The sequence below is a fragment of the Vidua chalybeata genome, chromosome 3 (assembly GCF_026979565.1).
Source record: "Vidua chalybeata isolate OUT-0048 chromosome 3, bVidCha1 merged haplotype, whole genome shotgun sequence".
Taxonomy (NCBI): Eukaryota; Metazoa; Chordata; class Aves; order Passeriformes; family Viduidae; genus Vidua; species Vidua chalybeata.
The window spans coordinates 41,671,656-41,690,674 of NC_071532.1; the positions used below are offsets into that span (position 1 = coordinate 41,671,656).

The 19,019-nt window shown below is 44.1% G+C and overlaps 1 protein-coding gene across 6 annotated transcripts in view; it reads left to right on the forward strand.

The window, feature by feature from the left end:
- Window positions 1-19,019, forward strand: part of URB2 (URB2 ribosome biogenesis homolog) — a 76,509-nt gene that overhangs the window by 28,310 nt on the left and 29,180 nt on the right. For 4 of the 6 annotated variants that reach the window (XR_008429708.1, XR_008429711.1, XR_008429709.1 and 1 more), the window contains one exon: window positions 16,365-16,502. The gene's annotated coding sequence lies outside the window, so the exon portion shown is untranslated. Of the gene's footprint in view, window positions 1-16,364; window positions 16,503-17,918; window positions 17,980-19,019 lie in introns of those variants that run through there. The other 2 variants (XR_008429707.1, XR_008429710.1) reach the window with 1 other exon arrangement.

Sequence of the window (19,019 nt, forward strand, 5' to 3'; positions counted from 1 at the left end):
CTTCACACAAGAATAGATTCTCTTTCCTAGAACAACATGGGAGTTGTTCCGCAGCAAAAGAGAAATAAGGGATTGAAAGTGGACCAGAGCAAAATAAAGTTTATGGTTGCAGGGCTTGTAATGCAGTTTCCCCTCTGTAGCTAGAACTGAGCTTTAAGCCTTGTTCAGTGAATGAGATAAGCCACTAAGGCTTCATTACTTCAAGGTTCAGTGATAATACTCCTGTTGTTTAGGAACCAGACAGCTTGGGAGTCCATCCTTTTGGGACAACTTTAAAAGGAAACATTCACAAGTCCAGATGCAGGTCTGCTTCAGGATTTTGTTTCAAAGCTAGTAGGAAATGTTAAAGTCAAAAGCTTCCTGGAAGAAATCACCAGTGCAACTCAGTTCCCATCAAGGTCTGCCCTGCTCTTTCTATTCATAGTACTTCAAGAATGTTTATTTTGTTTTTTCAAAGACAGCTGGGATGGGAATTTCAGTATGGAATGGGAAAGCTAAAACAAAAAAGCTAAAACAAAAAAGCCCTGCCATGGTAGCCCTGTTTTCCCTTTTTTTTTAGAGCCAATGTAGGCTGCAGGTGAGCAAGGCCACAATGAGACTAAGTTCTTGCAGCTGACAGATGATAGCTGGAGTGGTAGACACCCAGAGCTTTGAAAAGCAGCTCTTGAAGACTGTGTGGCATATGTTACAGTATGGGTGGTTGCATTCTCCTTGCCTTGGATTCCCACAGGATGTGGCACTTTTCCTTCTCAAGGTGTTGAGCACTCGAGGGGAGCCCTACCCAAATGTGGCTGCACAATCTGGGATGTGGTGTGCGCCCCTGGTGCTGTAGCCTTTATTACAGGTAATGCCTTCCACTGCTCTCTGACCGAGCAAAGGTTGAGGTGGCTCTGTGTTCACTTCTTGTGGATAGCTCCGCTCCTGAGCCTTCATCCTGCCCAGGTGCTAATCTTCAGCCCTGGGCAGGGTCACCCCTGGCAGGCAGCTTGTCCTCCTTCCCAAGTGCCACGTCCCAGCATCTGCAGTGTTTCACCCCTTTGTGCACTTCCTCTGTTTGCACAGTGGTTACAGAAATAATTTTTGCCTGCACTACAGCATTCCTTAGGTTCCAGAAATGTGGGCTGTTACTGTGATTGTTAAATAAAAGCAAAGCTGCAGCTTAGTACTGAAGCTGAAATATTCCCCCAGCCAGATTTGGTAACTATGTCCATAACTCTAAGTCTTCTGAGAGCTTAAATTGGTCTGAGAAATGAATGTGATGTGTAAGACAATTTGAGGTGAAGCCAGCCTCTATACCAAACTTCTGAGCAGCTTCATCTGCTCTAAATATTTCAAGCTTTTTAAACTCATTTTCAATGTGCACCTTCCAAAATGCCATCTCTTTCCCTGATTCTGCTGACAACAACCTCTGGGGGTCTTCTGCAGTGGTATGAAAATTATAAGCCCTGCCATTTGCCAGTCTGATGATGGGCCATTGCATCAAGCCAGATGCTACTGTGTTCATCCTTTAGCTCCTCCTGTCTTGGGTTGGGTATTTTCACAGGTAAGAGTTGATCAGATGTGCTCATCTGCATTTTGTGAGTCAAGGAAAGATTCTCAGCATCTGCAACAACTCTGCCCTGCCCTTACGGGGAGGGTGGGGAACCCCAACATTTTGTAACTGTATGGTTTTGGCTAATTTCTGGCTTTAATAATTTCCTCTTGGCAGAGGACTATCCAGCTCTTTGTGCTCTCTACCAGGAACTGACTCACAGAAATTGAGTTTTCCCTTGATGCATTGTGAGAGCGAATCTCTATGTATTTGAAGAAACTAGTGAGCTAATGTGCAGGTGATGCAGATTTCTAAATGTGGGAGAAAAACACATATTTGGCTATTTTAAATTAAGCTTCTTGTTTTATGCATCAGCCATTTGGAGATTCATCTATTCTAAACTAGAGATTTGTCTCCCTCATTGCTTGCAAACTGTAAAGCTGAATGTTGTTGCTTTACAGAGTTAAGTGATAGCAAGGAATGGATAGAGTTGATCAGATACCATGGAGATAAACCTGATATAAAATCCAAACCTTAGTCTTTCTGTCAGTTCTGTGCAGATCTTTTGCCCTCTCTTAGTACATCATGGCCTTAGGCATCATCATCATCTAGGCTTGAATTTGGGATTTGCGGATCTAAAAACACAACCTGCTATGAGCTGGAGGCTCAGGCAAGTGAGTGCACTGTGACCAAACCTGAGGTAAAGCATGTTTGCATAAGCCACAATGAAAAAGATTTAAGCAAATACATTTGTATCTCACTTTTGTGATAGGCTAAGTGTGCATGCAGTCTGCCACTGCAGCTTGGCTGATAAGCAGTGTCTTCCTGAGCTGTAGCAGCTAATCAAGTGTCTGAACTGTGAGTGGAGGGCACATCATTGTTACCCTGCGACTGAACAGTCTCTGTGGTAATTGACATCCAGTCACAAGGAGACAGAGCTGCAGTAGGCAGAGGGTCAGAATATTTGATAGCAGTCCAGTTGAATGGGAATCCAGGCATTTGTGTATCAACGGGTCTCCCAGATGGATGTTTCTGTTACATCAGAAGTGTCTTGGCAGACCAAGCTCTTTAAATTACGTGGCATGTCACTTGTTCTGTCAAAAGTTAGGAGTTTTTGCATGCTGTTTGTTTTCTGTCACAGGATTAACTACTCCAAAACCAGGGCTTTCTCAGTATCCTCAGGAAGTTATTTCCTGCCTTTAAAGATTATTGTCATGGGAAATTTTGTTTGATCTCAAGCCTGAGTTCATTGGTTCAATTTTATCCCCTTATTTCTGGATAAAAGGAACAATGGCAGGAGAAGTAGTATTTCTTCCATCAAGGTTTGGAGGCATGGTATCACCGTTGCTCCTGCTGTGGAGGAGTTGTGGATGGACAGTCTTCGAATCAGTGATGCCTTTCCCTTACAAGCAGGAAATCTGCTGCCTTTTAGATGTGTCATTTGTTGACCTCCGGACTGATCTTTGATGTCTTCATTTTGAGACACATCCCAGTGTATCAGATACATGTGCAGCTACAGCCCTAGAAGATTATCTGTATGCTGTTGCCTGTGAACAGGCTGTGCCCAAGGCTAAATCCCATATTAGCTGAAAAGCAGGTGATGTGCAGGGAAAAAATGAAGAGTACAGAGGGTGTTTGTTTGGCTCCTAGGGCTGAAGAAATGGCAATTTTTGCTCAGGGGCAAAGACAATTTGCATTTTATTTCTCTGAGTTGCAGTGCTGGCAACAATGGTAGATGTTCATCTGTAGCATTGAAGCCCTGCATGGACAGGGCTGAATGGCCGCCTTTGTTCGGGGCTGGGGCAGCAGGAGCGCTGCAGCCTGGACTGAAGCTCTGTGTCACAGACTGTGGCCACAGAAGGGAGGTGTGGAGAGAGAGAAACTGGGTGCTGGTAAAGCCTACCCCATCTCTCCTCCTTTCCAGGGGAGGTGTTCAGCAGCCTTGGGATGTCCTAAAGGGAAAACAACACCATCCTCCAGTGGCTACCCTGTGGGGTTGGGGTCAGTGCCTGTCCATGCTGGTGTTCACTTCTGCTCTGCACTGACAAGGGGAGAAGGGGTTGGCTACAGCTCTTGCTGGAGAAGTATGGCCAGGGGTCTTTCAGAAGAAAGCCAGGGCATGCACAAGCTGCATTCTGCTACTGCAGCTACTTGGGCTCCACTCAAGGGATTGAAGAGTCCTAAATCTAACCTGCCTGGGAGATGGTCTCCTCCCTAGATGAAGCCTTCAGAAGGTGGTGAAGGATGGCAGGGGTGGAGACAGAATGTCAAGTGTGGTGCAGAGACTTGTTCCTTTAGCAGACACCTGAGTTCAGCCAGGTGTTAAGTGGTGGATGCCGCCCCAAACTTTGTTTGAGCAGGCTTGGCTCTGCTTTAGCAGGCAGTTAACCTGTCATGCAGCTTGGAAAGTCCCTCCCCAGGGACTCCAGGCACCCCTGCATTGTGAAAAGCATATGCCCTCAGACTGGTGGCTAGCAGCCACGGAACATGCTGCTGTATCCATCAGCAGTGTTCTCTTCCCCACAGCCCCAGAAGTCCTTACCCATTGCAGTAGCTGACTGTCTGATACAAGTACCCAAGTGGTGGGAGTTTGTCTGGGACCACCACCAGGCAGCAGGTGAGAGGCTTCTGGTCTCTTACCAGGAGTGATTTGAAGTCTACTGTTTTCTGCAGTAGGTGGGAGGAAAGTGTGGGATGTAGGATCCTGTTCTCTAGCTCCACAGGGAAATGGTGCTTGGCTTGGGGATTGACCGTGCAAAACTCTGACTTAGAAACCTGAGTTTCTCCTGCCTCACCTACCCCATTGTACAGCGCTCACCATGCCAGCTGAATAAGATGTGATGTTAATTGCTCTGTGTGCTCCTAAGCTTCTTTCCATGGCTTTCAGGAAGCTGATTAAAAGAGTGAAAGTAAAGTGGGGATTAATGGGATCCTGGTGGAGGCTTGGGGGAAAAAAAGGAAATTCCTTGGAGGGGAAAAAGAGGGATCTGAACAGCTGACAGCAAGCCTCTGCAAACAAACCAGGAGAGTTAGGCAGCAGATGGACAAACACTCTCTGGGCTTGTGCCAATGCATCAGATTGATTTTAAAGATGAAGCACCCACTGCCTGGGAAAGCAAGCCCTTTGAGTAGGAGCACTTCCTGGCAGTTGTTCAAACACTAGCTGCTTTACAGTTCACTTTTGGTGCACCAAGGGGCAGTGAGAAGCACTGGGGACTTTGGATATGAAATATGACCAGTGGGAACTATGGACCAATAAAGGTTATTTTTATAGGGAGGATTACATGGAAAATAATGTCCAGTTGCTCAAAAATGCATAGTGTGCAAATTAAGAACCAGGAGAGATCAAAGGGCCATCAGGTCACACTCTGTGCCTCCCAGCATGGTGAGTGCTAAATCTTTCAAGCAAAGGATTTCTCTGGAGTCCAGTTCCAGAGGGGAATTATTTTTCTGGGTCTCAGCTGTAGACCTTGCTGTAGATCAGCTTATGTCATGAGATATGATTGCCGTCCTAACTAGCTGTGTTACCGACATCCCCCCTGATGTGTCTGAATTGAACTCACAGGGTGCCTTGGTTGACGGGCTTGGATAGGTACAAATGCCTCCTTCTCCCACATCATCCTTTTCCTTCTACAGAAATGATATGAGCCAGAGTGCTTTTTTTCCCCCCTCCTGTCTTTTTCTCAAAATTAAATAAAAACCTTCCTGTTCATGAAAAAACCTACTGAATAATAAAACATGTGAAGACTCATAGGTGAAATAAGCATTTTCACAGCAGTTTGTTCCATTAGATTATATATTATGTATATGTAATATAGCCCAATGGTCCACCTAATTTATGAAGGCTGTTTCATGGTTCTCCCTCTTAATTTCCCATTATATATTATTTGGCTCTCTTTTAAGTCTGCCATACACTGTTTTTATGGTATGTATGGCAAAGAGACACTGTCTCAGACCCTGAGCTGGTGCCAGCTTCCACATCTTGAATTGCCCTTTGAACATAAGCTTATACAAAAGTTAATCAGTTTTTAGGCTGATTGTACAACATGTGCAGTTGTGATTAGAGACTATATTTAAGACTTGGCTGCCAAAAAGACTTCAGCAATGACAAGCTTACAAGTATTTCAGCAAAAGGCTGACACAAATGTGGGGTGGGCTGGGAGTACCACACAATTTATACTCTGCCCTGAGGAAATGCCACCCCCCACCCTGGCACAGCACCTTCCTCCGCCTCTGTTGGTGTTGCAGCAAAGGGTACATGTGTTTGTCATCCTGCCTCCTCCTCCATCCCAAGGTTTCTGATGCAATAAGACCAGAGTGAGAAAACAAGTATGATGCAGCAGGCCTGGCAAAGCACAGCTGTGGCAAAAGGAAAAAGTACTCGGGGGCTGGCAGCAGGTCTGATACCAGGGATTTCAGGGGCACAGACATGTAGAAAGGTAAAGAGAGAGCAGCATCAGCTGCTAATTCCCATTGATGAAGAGTTCCCTGTTCCCCTCACTGTGCTGCATGTCACTTGCAGCCAGAGTAATTTGGGGAAAACCAATATCCAGCTGTCGCTTGGAGGTTGGATGGGCTATGTCTTGATGTGTGCGATAGCGTGTCTTGACTTTTGAGTAGCCAGGGTCTTGCTGAAGCGAGAGAACCTGATCGGAGAGGATTTGCAGTCAGATTTTCAGCTGTAAGTTAAGACAAGCTCATATCTGTTTGCTTGGCTGACAACCGTGAGTCTGGGAGCTGGTGACTTGGCCTTTCACTGCTGGGGTGTTTGTTCAGATGTACTCCACACAAATAGCATGACAGGGGCTGACAGGCTCTACCAGCTGCTTGGGCATTTATGACATTGTGTAAAATAGACATGGTGCTCCCTAGAAAGCCAGCAGGAATTTGGCACATCTACCTCCAGGCTCAGATGTATATCACATAAGCATTCACTAAATGGGCATAAATCAAGATTTACCTAGTTGAATGAGAGGCTTGAGTATTCCCAAAATAGCATCCCATCAACCAAAGCTCTCTTGTTCTGCTTTGCTACAAGACTGTTGATAAATATTAAAATTAAAGTTATTTCCCCCAGTGGAATCTTCTGTTGTAACCTGCCAGTTTTACACCCCTGACTTCAGTGCAGCACCACTGGCATGAAGCTGTGACATTTTGATGATGAATCTAGTCCTGCATTTGCTTTAGCAAACTAATTGAATGGATTTCTAGAAGTGGAAATGTCATAATAACTGATGGGAAATGCATCAGGTAAAGAGGTAAGAAATTACAGGTTTCATGACTGATAGCCAGGCATGTTAAAGATGTGGATATTTACTTGGCAGGGATTGTTATTAGAACAAAGCATTTTATGTTTCATGTAAAATAAATGCAAACATAAAATTATTTTACTTTACTTTTTACTCTGCCAGTCACTGAGGACACTTGATTTCAAATGCTGCCTTCCAGCTCAGAGAACAGAAATGTTTTCTGGACAGACCCTGGGGCTAGGAGCACCAATGTCAACCTGGAGTCATGCCTCAGTGCGGTCCATGGAATTCCTTTGCATTTACATCAGCACTGTAGATGAGCTCCTGGCTCATGAAAGCAATCAAAGCTAATCAATGTGACTAGAATTTGAAATTTCAGATGGTTCTGTAGAATAGTTCATGAGCAATCTACAAGCTAGGAGTTATTTGTGGAAAGTATCCAGCAGTTAATTTCAAATCCCATATACATTTGAGATGTTCATAAGCTACTTGCAGACAATTTGCAAACAGAAAAAGAGGCTAAAATTCGTCAAAATAAATGATCTGCCATTAATTATTCATTTGGTTCCCATCAGTCATGCCAACTCTCTCCCTTGTTGTTCGTTTCTGCAAAGAGATCAGGGATTGAATTTAGCTTAGAGACAGAAGCATGTGTTCACCCCTAGAGGTGCTTTGGCAGAGCAGACCTGCGGCATGTAGGTGATGAGAATAAGAAAGCTTCTCTGGCACACAATATTCCTTTCTGTGGATAAACAGCAGATTTTAGCCAGCAGGGCTGTCAAGCAGGCTACTTCTGCGAGGACTGTTTTTAAACAGAAAACCCCAGCTACTAAAACAAACCCTGAACTTGAAGGGGAGAAGAAAAGAGAGAACTGGGGAAATCTGATGTTAACAGGAGAGGTGTCTTTCAGCCCAAACTACCAGCAGGCTGAGGGAAGCTTTGCCTTTTAAGGTGGGAGGGAAGAGTATGGGTGAAGAGAAGTCTGGACCACTGAGAAGAAAAAGCAGGTATCATCTCACCTGAGAATGTTCCAGGCACCAGCCTGGCTTCCTTCCTTGCATACATAATTGATTTATAGTCATGGGCACTGTCCCATAATGAGCAGAAAATGGACAGAGGAGCTAAGTGGTGCCTGTGCAACATCTTGGAGTGAGTGGGAAGGCTCTGTACCCCTTGATTAATATAGTGAAAACTATATCCAGATACAGATTTTTTTTGGGGGGAAAAATGGTAGATAATTAAAAGGAAAGGGCCTCATTCACTGCTGTTTTGCTCAGGTTGACAGCAGCAAAATATAGCTGACACAAACTTCATTTTCATAAATGGCATTGGCATAGCACAAATAAGAGCACTAAGAGTAAATAAGCTGTCTTACATAAAAAAAAAAAAGCAAAAAGGTTGAGTTTTATTCAAAACCAATACATGTAGCACCACAAACCCTCAGCACTCAACAGAGCCTCATATGAGGCTCTTATAACCTGGATTCAGTTGCACCATGGATGTATTATCCTTGTTCTCTCAATAAAGGCATTGCCATGCTGCATGCACAGCAACAAGCCAGACCCAACTCTCCAAAGCCTCAGACCAGTGCCTGAGGTGCTATATTACAGCTTTTACTATTCAGAAAATGGAAATAAATAGGGCATAATAGAGTTTAGTGAACCGAAATGTCATATAGCTGAAAAAGGGCATCTAGCAGCACAACTGATAAGAATGTCTGTTGAAGCACTCTCTCTGCACTTTGACTTACATCTTACACTTTGCTGAGAGCCCTTTCCTTGAGAACCATTCGGCAACATTTAATTTAGACAAGTGCACCTGTCATCTTTGGCCTGTTGCTTCTGATGCTGGTATAGCACAGACAGCTTGCTGGGGATTAGTGGGAGAGTCTGGGAGAGCTGGGGCTGCTGGTGGCTGGCTACCTGCCTTCCAATGCATGGCTTCTCATTTGAGTCCTCGTTTGGAAAGAAAGGTCTTGTATGTCTCCAAGAAAGAATGGCAAGGGTCTCAAAGAAAGGTCATGTGGAAGAAACGCTGATTTAATTTTTTAATAATCTTGCCTTCTTTGCAGCAGGTTAGGAACAGGCTCATAAAGCCAGGTAGTTGTACCGGAGTTTATTTTCCCTCTATTTTAACATTTTAGTTCAGTCTATTTGACCTAAAAATTATCCTAACCTACCACATACAGAGTAACATGTTTTATTTTAGAGTATGTTATGTGCACACAGCTTTAACAATCTCTTGTCACCTGTCTAAGTCAAGCTAAGAGGAAGGCTCAACAGGGTGCTGGTGAGCTGATGGCACTGGGGTCACGAGAGGGGAGGCAGCTCCTGTTTTTATGGAGCTACCTGCCCCTGTCTGCCCTGTCCTGCCACTTCTTTCCAGAAGGGCTCCCTGGCCCCAGAGACCAGGTAGAAGCAGGGGTTTGACCAAGAATGCAGCAGCCAGAGGGAGAGAGAGAGAGAGAGGAGTAAATCCCTTTACAGGGTTCATTCAACCAGGGATTCAACAGGAGTCTAAAATGCTCAATTTTTAAGATTGCCAAAAACTGCAGGAAGGGATTATTCAAGTCAGCATGGCTGAATCAAGACACAAGCCTGATCCATGTGGGAGTAGACTCATTTCTCTTGCCTGCCCTTGCAGACCTGTGACCTGAGTGCTGCCTGGACATTGTCCCCAGAGCTAAAACCTGGGCAGTCCCATTGCGCCTTGTGGCAAAAATGTGGGGAGCGCATGGTGATGCTAAATTGCTTTGCCATTAATGCCACAGACTCTGTTACCTCAGTTACCTCATGTTTCATTTTAAATACATTTGCTTGCAGGCGGCAGTTTCGTGGTCTTATTTATATTGCCATAGAAACAATCTTCTGCATTCCTCTATTTGCAGTGCATTTTTGTTAAAGGCTCTTTCTTCTTCACTTATCCACTCCATATTTTCATTTACCGATGCTTTCTTCATTATGTCCTTCCAATTCCCTCACCTTCTAGCTTGCCATGCTGCAGCTAAGTGTTTTTCTTGGTAAAGATGCCCAGCTCACTGCCTCTGCCTTTATAGGTGTCACGATCAACTGGTGATACGCTACACAGAAAAGGAAAGGGGACTAAGTGTGTCCAAGTGGACCTGTGCCTATGCCCACGAGTGTTGGGATGAGGAGAGCAGTAGGAAGTGGGAAGATGTGTGATATTCTGGCGTCAGACCACTTGCCCTTCACAGTAATGAAACCAATTTAAACTTCTGCTTTGTGACCAAGGAATGAGGCTGCCCATCAGATAAGAGGCTGTGGGACTTCAACGGTTGTCTCACTCGGTTCATGTACACTGGGAAGGAGCCCTGCTAAAACCTCTGTGCTCCATGTAATTATAAGAAGACAAAAGTCTTTTTGGGCATGATGATTAGACAGAGAGATTTTATTATGAATCACACTCCCCAATGGATAGCATTTGATTGTTTCCTTCAGAAGAGAAAAAGAAGAAAAAAGGAAAAGGAAGATGTTTAGGGCTTTTCTGATTACAAAAAGTGATGTTTGCTAGCACCCAGATTATACCTTGTTTCTCTCCTCCTCTGCTCTTGTAGGCAGGAAGTACCCAAGAAGAAATAAGAGCTATTTATGAGAAAAAAGAAAAAGAAAAAACCCCCAATATATTCAGTGACTGATCACATAAAAACAAATACGTCTTTCCCCCCCCCCCCCCCATTTCTCATGGGAGGCTGCTCTACTGCTGGCAAAGAGACAGGCAATGATGCATCCAGAATCACCTTGCAAATGTTGGGCAGGGCCAAGGACAGAGTGTCATCTCTTTGAACACAGGGGAGGGCTTTCTGTGCCAGGCTGGACACTTCTCCTGAGCTGCTGGAAAACCTCCCAGCAGTGAGCCATGTCACCAGCTGCAGAATTTTTCCTTTGTCCAGCCTTTGCTGTGACATGCAGTGGGTGAGGGGGTGGAGGTTGTTACCTGAGCTTCTGTGTTGCCACGACCTATTTTCCTTTATTTTTTGGTAGATTTTGGGTTTGACAGGTTTACCTTTACTCTTCAATGATACCCCTTATTTAAATTCCTCTTCCCTAAAGATGCAGCCATTCTGTATGTCCAGGGTATGAAACTGTGAAAAGTGGCTGGAGTATATAGGAAAAGCCCTAAAATCCTTTTTGTCTTGCATGAGAAGATAAACAAAACCCAGAATTTCTTCTCTAAATAGGGCATGAGAAGAAGAACTAAGAACTGTAAGAGTGTTTGGTTTTAACATCAGGAAGACACATGCAACACAGATCGAGTTCCTTCTTTCCCTGGCCTTAGCAAATCTTTTAGGAGTACCAAATAAATGGTGATGATGAGGTGGATGAAAGGGGGAAAGCAGAATAAGATTTAACTGGATTCTTTCCACTCTTCAAAGTGCTCAGGGTGTGCAAAGGGGAACATACTCAGGAGAGCTTTTGATTCTTGCTGGGTTGCTCTTCATTTTTTCCCTTGGAAGCAGCCGTGCACCAAAATCTGTTTATAGTACATAGTTATTAAGATCAAATGTAGCAGTAATAGCATGTGATAGGCTTCTCTTTTCTGAATCAATTTGTACCATATATGAGTCTTAGTTCTGTCAGATGAAGTGAACTGTGACAATGTCTATCCATCCATCAAGACAAATCAAGCTATTCATACATTTACTCTGAGAGCATCTTAGTGCATTTAACATTTTTTCCTGTGGCAGAGTTTCCCAGTTTTGTAATGCCAAATGTAAGAACTATGGGGTCAACAAGTCCTTCAAAATTAGTGAGAACTACATTGGCCATGTTGATATCACCTAATCACTTGTATTTCCTGTTGTGTTCTCCTTGCAATATTGTTTTTTTTTCTTCACTTTTTTTTTTTTTTCTCTTGATTTCATATACAGGGAACTTCTTTCCTCATGTCACGTATGGATGTCATGCACAAACTCACAGCTGACCCATAAAGATGCTCCAAGTGCTATTAGCTAATGGCAGCTATTAGTGTTGCTGGCTTACTAGTGTGGAAAAGCCAGGGCTTTTAGAATAGAAATACACACTTTTTCAGTTTGGTGATGTGGCAGTGCAAGTTTGTTATTAGAGTTGAGTTACTGTAGTGGGAAACTGCTTGAAAGAGAGGCCCCAGAAGTTTTGCTTGGAGGGTCTGAAACATATATCAGTGCTAGGGCAGAACACCTTTGCCCTTCCAGGGAGAGCAGAACCAACCATGGGCTGCTGTATCCAGTATATTCCCAGCAGAACTTGTATTAAGATATGTCCAAAGGCAAAACTAAATTTCTCCCAAAGGTAAAATTTCTCCCTTCTATAACTCCATTTGCAGTAGCAGTTGCCCTAATCTGACTTCCAGCTGACTTTTTATGTATGAACATCATTTTTCTGCAAGGGAAGCTCATGGTGGTGTTTATTATTCCATCACCCTGAATTCATAATGCTCTTCAGAACCTCAGCTACAGTTATTGATACTTTTCATTTCTGAAGTTAGTTTTCTCCCTTATCATCTCCAGAGACTTAATTAAATAAGAAGAAGCTATATGAAGGATCAATAACTGACTTGCAGCAAATGATGCTTCCATGTGGCAGCACGGTGGCTATCTGTGTTTTCTGATACTCAGACTATTAGGGGAGCATCCTGACCCACTCTGACTCCATTTCCATTTGCACTGGGCTCTTCCACAGCATGCTGCCTTGTCAATAGGTTTATCAATATGGTGAACTACAAATTCCTCCTGCTGTAGGAATCCTTCCCTACAATGAGCACTGACACACCCCATAAGATGATTGCTTTTGCTGTAGGAGAGAGCTTTTTCCTGGTATCACACTGACCCAAAAATTGCTAAGGGCTGTCTTTACTCAGTAGCCAAACAGGCTTGGTTGCACAGAGCAGAGCACAATAAATCCCTTCAATGAGATCCCAAGTGGTGGGTGTCATGTTGTTGTTCAAGCCCTATGACAGAGTTTTGTTTTCACACCACTTTGACTGTCTTAGGGCAGCTGTAGGGAGTTATTGCTCCTTCAGAGGTAAGCAATGTTTTGGTAGCAGAGTAAATAGATAGTCCTTTTGCACCTCCCTGCTGCAGAAGTGGCTCTGTTGGAGAGGGAAGAAATTACTTCAGTTTTTAGCTGAACATTTGTTATTTTTTTAGTAAGAGAGATTCCACTACTCAGGCCAAAGATGCTACGTGACACATAGCAATGATGCCTTCACCAACACAGACACTGTTGCCCTTGAAGGACCTAGCCATGTAACTAGAGACTGCTGAGTGAAGCCCTTCCTTCTTTGAGCAGACTTAGTGGGGATGCCATGAACCTCATGGAAATAATGACTATGGCCTGGAAAATAATGACTCTGGTCTTCTCTGGTCAGAGAAGATTGCGTGTGCTGTTGAGTACTGTGATGTGTAGAGAGAGACTGTAGGCTCCATCTCCCACTCGCACTCACTTAAAGTGTTCTCCTTTAACTAAGCAATAAGCTGAGGTAAATCACCCTCTTATACCCTGATGCTTTGGTTACAATGTTTCATTAAACAGCTCTTATTGAATGTCTGGAGAAGCTTACGTCTCCCACAAATCCTCCTCTGCTAATGGAAAAGTCATGTAAACAAGAATCACTTTATTACATCCATTGCTCCAATAATATCCCTTCCAAATGGGAAAGACTTGAATCAGAGCAATTTAGTCCTTGTCTCAGTGTAGTTTCTCTTCTGGTCAGTTTTACTGGAAGGAAAAATAAAAGGCACACTGAAAACATGTCAGTGTGAAAAATGGCTGCAGCTTGCAGGCTCCATGGACTTGGGAAGCCATGTTGAATGGCATAATTAAAAACCATTTTCAGAGCACACATCACCTCCCAGGGCTGACACAGCCACTGAACTTTCTGCGCCAGTGCCTGCTGTGCCAGAGCACAGTTGGTACGCTGGCAGCGTGGGGATCGATCAATACCCAAAGCCATGCGAGGCAAGCAGAGTCTGAATTGCCTCCCAGCAGTCAAGGCACTGTGGCATCCAGAGGGGTCATTCCTAATTTGCCCTGACTTGTAAGTTGTTTCAGGCCTGTAGTTTGGGTCCATATATTCAGGGACAGCCAAAGTTAACCCAATAAGGTAAAAAATGCAGGAGTCTGTCATTGCATGAAAGCTTGTAGAGAAGATAATTTATAATCACAAAAAACCTGTGTCCCCATTAAATTCCTTATTTCTGGTAGATTCATGCAGTGGTTCTCCTCTGTTCCTAGCAATAGGCAAGGCCAGATGGATCGTCCTCGGACTGGGGACACACTGGTACACAGGTTTTGACCATACAGAACTCAAATCCTTTCTGATGACCGGTCTGAACTTTTCACAGCATAACTTTCAGGACCCAGGTGAGAAAAGTCCTCCAGCCCAAGTGGCTCTGTTTCTCAGATGCTTTTATTCCAGCCTTTGCTTTAGGGCAGTGCTGGTACCAACTTGCACCTCCAGTGGGGGATTCTTTATCATGTTATCGTTAAAGCTACACTGGGACAGCAGGACCTGTGCCAGGACCAAGTGCACAAGTCTGTTATTACCTTGTAAAGAGAGGTCAAAAGGCTTCAGCAAGCATTATTTTCCCTTCAGTCATCTGAACTATAAAACTTGCAGGCAAGTCCCTGGTGGGGCCTTGAGCTCAGAGCTTTAAAACTCCATCTCTGACACTTCTGTTTGGTTTTCTCAACAACCTTGCATGAATCATTCAGCTACCTGTGTCCTCAAGTAACCTTACTGTAAAAGCAGCAATAACATGACCCTGCAAAAGTTGTGTCCTGGCATCACAGCTGCATCCTACATGATTGCACGTCCCCTGATTGCTATAGATCACTAGGCAAGACTTCCAAAAGACAGTGTGAGCACTCCTTTCCCTGTCTTTGATCATCAGGTGCTGTATTGCATGGGATACTTTGAATTCTCTAGTCTATTTTGGGGGAGGAAGGAGGAAAATGACATCAAGGCAGTTACTGAAGGCAAGTCAGGCTCAGACTATAATTGTGCTATGTTTAAATATTTAATTCCACAGTATGAGTCACTATGACTTGGCTGCTATTGACCTGGGTAACCTGAGTCAATATTGCATAAAAGGCCCTCTCATTTTGTCACTATAAATAAAATCTGTGATTATTCATAGCGAATGTTAAGTTTCTATTACCATAAGCAGCCTTACAAGAGCATTATGCTCCAAGATGTGGCTGTGTCACTGCTTGTGGGTCATCTGGAACTGCCTTCATGGGTGACTGGCTTGAAAGGGGCAGTGCTTCTGCTCTCGAGCATTTCTGCCCCTGCCTGGCAGAAGGGGAAGCCTGCTTTCATTAAGAACAAAAACCACTGAAAAAAAATTGTGCAGTGATTGCAAAAACAAGAAAAGAAGTTGAGGGAGAAAAAGTGAAAGAAGCTAAACATAGGGAAAGGAAAATGAGGAAAATTAAGAAAATGAAGTTGTCTCCCCCTTCCTGCCTCCCTCAGGGCTAATTTTCACTATTAGCTGCTGTTTTATGGCACCATCCCCTCCTACTCCATATGTTGTAATTGGGCTGGCACATGCTATGTACATCCTAAAGGGACATGGTAATTATTTGTTGGATAACCAGAAAGTCCGTGGAGGGATGTGTTTGAGAGGAGTCCTGCGGTGCCATCTGGCTCTGCCTGTGACCAGTCCCATGCCAAACCCACTGGTGATCTCAGCCCATCCTACAGAGCCTTCTTCCTCCTCCAAGGGTTATAAAAGCTTGGTGGATGGCACCAGGTGCCTCTGAAGGGCCATGAGTTGGCTGAGCTGCCTCATTGTGCACTCAGGGGGCAGATTTCAGTAAGCTCAGCAGAGATGTGGGCTGTCACGGGTGTCAGTGGCTATGCAGACCAGGTTCAGACCAGGAGCAGCTCTAGCCAGTGGAGGATGGGGGTGAGTAAGGTTCTGTGCTCTAGAATAGAGGTGACACCTAGAAGAAAGGGAGGGTAAAACAAAGGGATTGGTGTACTAGTTGGATATGTTAGAGCTGTCCTTTCTAGTGTTGTATTCCTGTATTTCTTGATGGTAAAGCACCATGGATGAAAAAGGCAATTAGACAGTGAAGTATGGCCTGTTGATTTTGTCTGAGTTGTGGCACTGACAGACAGTCCTTAATTGCCTCTGCACTAATCTGCTCCCTGCCCTCACCCTGGGAGACAGAGGAGAGAGACTCCCCAGTCCTGCAAGGGCATCAGCTGAGAGCAGCCACAGATAGAGAAATCTTTAAGGGTTGGATTGTGGTGCTTGCATTGCAGCTTTGCCAGGGAGTCTGTCATGGAGACATTTTAATGTTGATCTATGCTTTAATAGTATTGAAACAGGAGACTGACATCCTTCAACACAAACTTCTGCCTCCCCATTGCATGCCCTACCCTGCATCAGACCTTCTGCCAAACCCCAGTGCTGGTGCTGCAGAGAGAGGGTTTGTTTCCACCACCACATCTCACCCACCTCACCTTTTTGTCCCAGACAGTGCAGCAGATGTCCCCCTGACCCACGGTGCCTTCCAACAGCAGCCTTTTGTCAGCAAACTTCTGACTCAGTTTTCTGTATAAATCACTCTATCAGGTACCTCAGCTGCTCAACTTGATCTGCACACTAGGTCCTCACACAGATGGCAAAGACTGTGGCAGGCAAAAAGGTCTTCCTAATTAATTACTTCAGTCTTCAAACCCTGTACCGCAGACATCTCTATGCACAAACCAGGTAAGTAGATATTGTTGGCTTATTTTATGTCTGGGAAAATTAGGTCCATGGGGTGATCAGCATGGTTTAAATAGAAAGAGACAGATGTTAAATGACTTTCCTAGATCATTAAGGTGCTCACTGTCCCCAGAGTCCTTGGCTTAGATTCACTAGCAGAGACCATTTTTATAATAGATTGGCAGTGGGTTGCTTTTAAAAGATTTTCATGTTTGAATTGAAAGATTCACCTTAAAGAAAAACCTGACTATGTGTGTGTCCTGACAAATACAAGTACAGAGGCTACCAGCTTCTGAGCCCTGAGCTAGAAAATGCTCAGTGAATAAATAACATCCTGTTATTTACCAGAGGTTTTGGAACTGGGACTAAAATATGGGATAGACTAGTCACTGCTTTTTCTCATCTGTACAAGTTTTACTGTACATGTTAATTGTAACCAAAGTTACTATTTTTCCTGAATGCATTGGAAGCTTTGAGGCCTGAGCAGCCAATGGAAATTTGCTAAGGCAATATGGCACAGATAACCTTGCTGGAAGCTCAGATACAGTAGGCATTCCCCTCTGCTGCTTGCAGAGACCCAGATAAACTCTGTTGGACTAGTGTCTTCCCCTGGATTGCTCATCTGATATATTTCTAACTCACCTTTGGACTCAAATATTTTTACACCAAATACTCCACTCTACTCAGCAAGCATGTACACAGCACTTGCATGGCTGATGCTCCAGTGTACACAGAGCCATAGGGGGACAGGTTTTCGAAAGTGTGTATATGTTTAAAGATGGAAGAAATACCATAAAACTGGGAGCGGTTTCAGGTTTGAGAGGGGCAGCAAGCCCATGGCAATGCTTAGACTGGAGGAGGAGGGTTTTGAAAGAGCAGGCTGCTGACCCTAGTACTTACAGGGTCCGACTGAGAGATTTTCTCAAGGCAAGGCAGAATCACAGAATATCCTGTTGGAAGTGACCTCCAAAGATCATCAGGTTTAACTCCTGATCCAGCACAGGACACCCCAAAAATCACACCACATGGAGTGTTGCCCAAATGCCTCTGGAACTCTGTCAGGCTTGGTGCTGTGACCACTTCCCTGGTGAGCCTGTTCCAGTACCCAACCACCATTTAGGGTGGAAGCTTTAATAACCTTTTCCTAATATCCAGCCTAAACTTCCCCTGACACAACTTCAGGCCATTCCCTGAGGTCCTGTTACTGGTCACTGCAGAGAAAAGACCAGTGCCTGCCCCTCCTCTCCCCCTCACAAGGAAGCTGTAACTGCAATGAGGTCTGCTCTCAGTCTCCTTGAGGCTGAACAGACCAAGTGACCTCAGCTGCTCCTCATATGGCTTCCCCTCAAGGCCCTTGATCATCTTTGCTGCCCTTCTTTGATCACTCTCTAATGGCTTAGTATCTTTTTTATATTGCAGTGACCAAACAAGTGTCTGCTTTGCCCATCTTGTGAAACAGTGCTAACACATGGCACCTGAGCTGCTGTCCTAGGGACCTTTGAGGACTTTCTCAAGAAGATAGAAAGGCTGTCTGAGATACCACACACAGCTGGAAAGACTTGTGTAAAATATCTCAGCTGAAAACCCTCAAGTGGCCCATGTTGGCTGTTGTCATGCTCTGAATCAACAGTCCTTGACACCTGTTAACTTAAATGTTTCTATCAAATCATGCTTGCATTTGCATTAGTAAGCTGCAGCTAATGTTTTCTTCCAATTTTTTCCTACAAAGTTTTCTAGCAAACAGAAGCCCCATCAATAAGGAGGAACTTTTTCATAATGAAAATTAAAGAGTTTTTTCCCCTTTCCCTTCTCATTTGATTTATAATGGTTACTTTAGAAATACTCAATCTTCATAGTGAGACCAAAACCAAACTCTATCCCTGAATAAACAAATTCATATTCCTATGTATGTACATCCCTATGTACATATATATTCCTAAACACATAAAAAACCAAGTGCATGGCATTGCTTAGAATTATGTGGACGGTTTTGGATGCCTATTTTATTTATTGTACTTCTATTTGAGAGGAAAATTGGATTTGGGCCCGTATATCTCTGCGGGTGCATTATTTGACTTTTAATCTACATCAGACTGTAACAAAGCACATCGCATATCACAGCTTCTGCTGCCTCTGATACAAATTCTGTATTTCAAGAATATTTATGCATACAGGATTATTTAGTTTGGTGGCAAAGGTGTTGCATTCTGCACTTTTTTCCTAAAGAATATTATTAGTGTTTACTGTTTCAATTGACTGTTCACATCAATTCCATTCTATGGAATAGGTGGATATACGTCTGGACTGGTAAATAATGACAGTCCCCAGTAAACAAAGGGGTTAACTTTGCATCTCTTTTCCTCTGCTGGGGAAGAGCTGCCAAGGATGGAAAGAAGGAGAAATGGAGGGTCCTTCTCCACTTTTGAGGAAGGGGTGAGACCCAGCAAGGAGGGGATCCCAGGTGGTGTGCTCCTGACTGTTGCTAGTTTCTGCTATGACAGGAATGAGAGGAAGGACAAT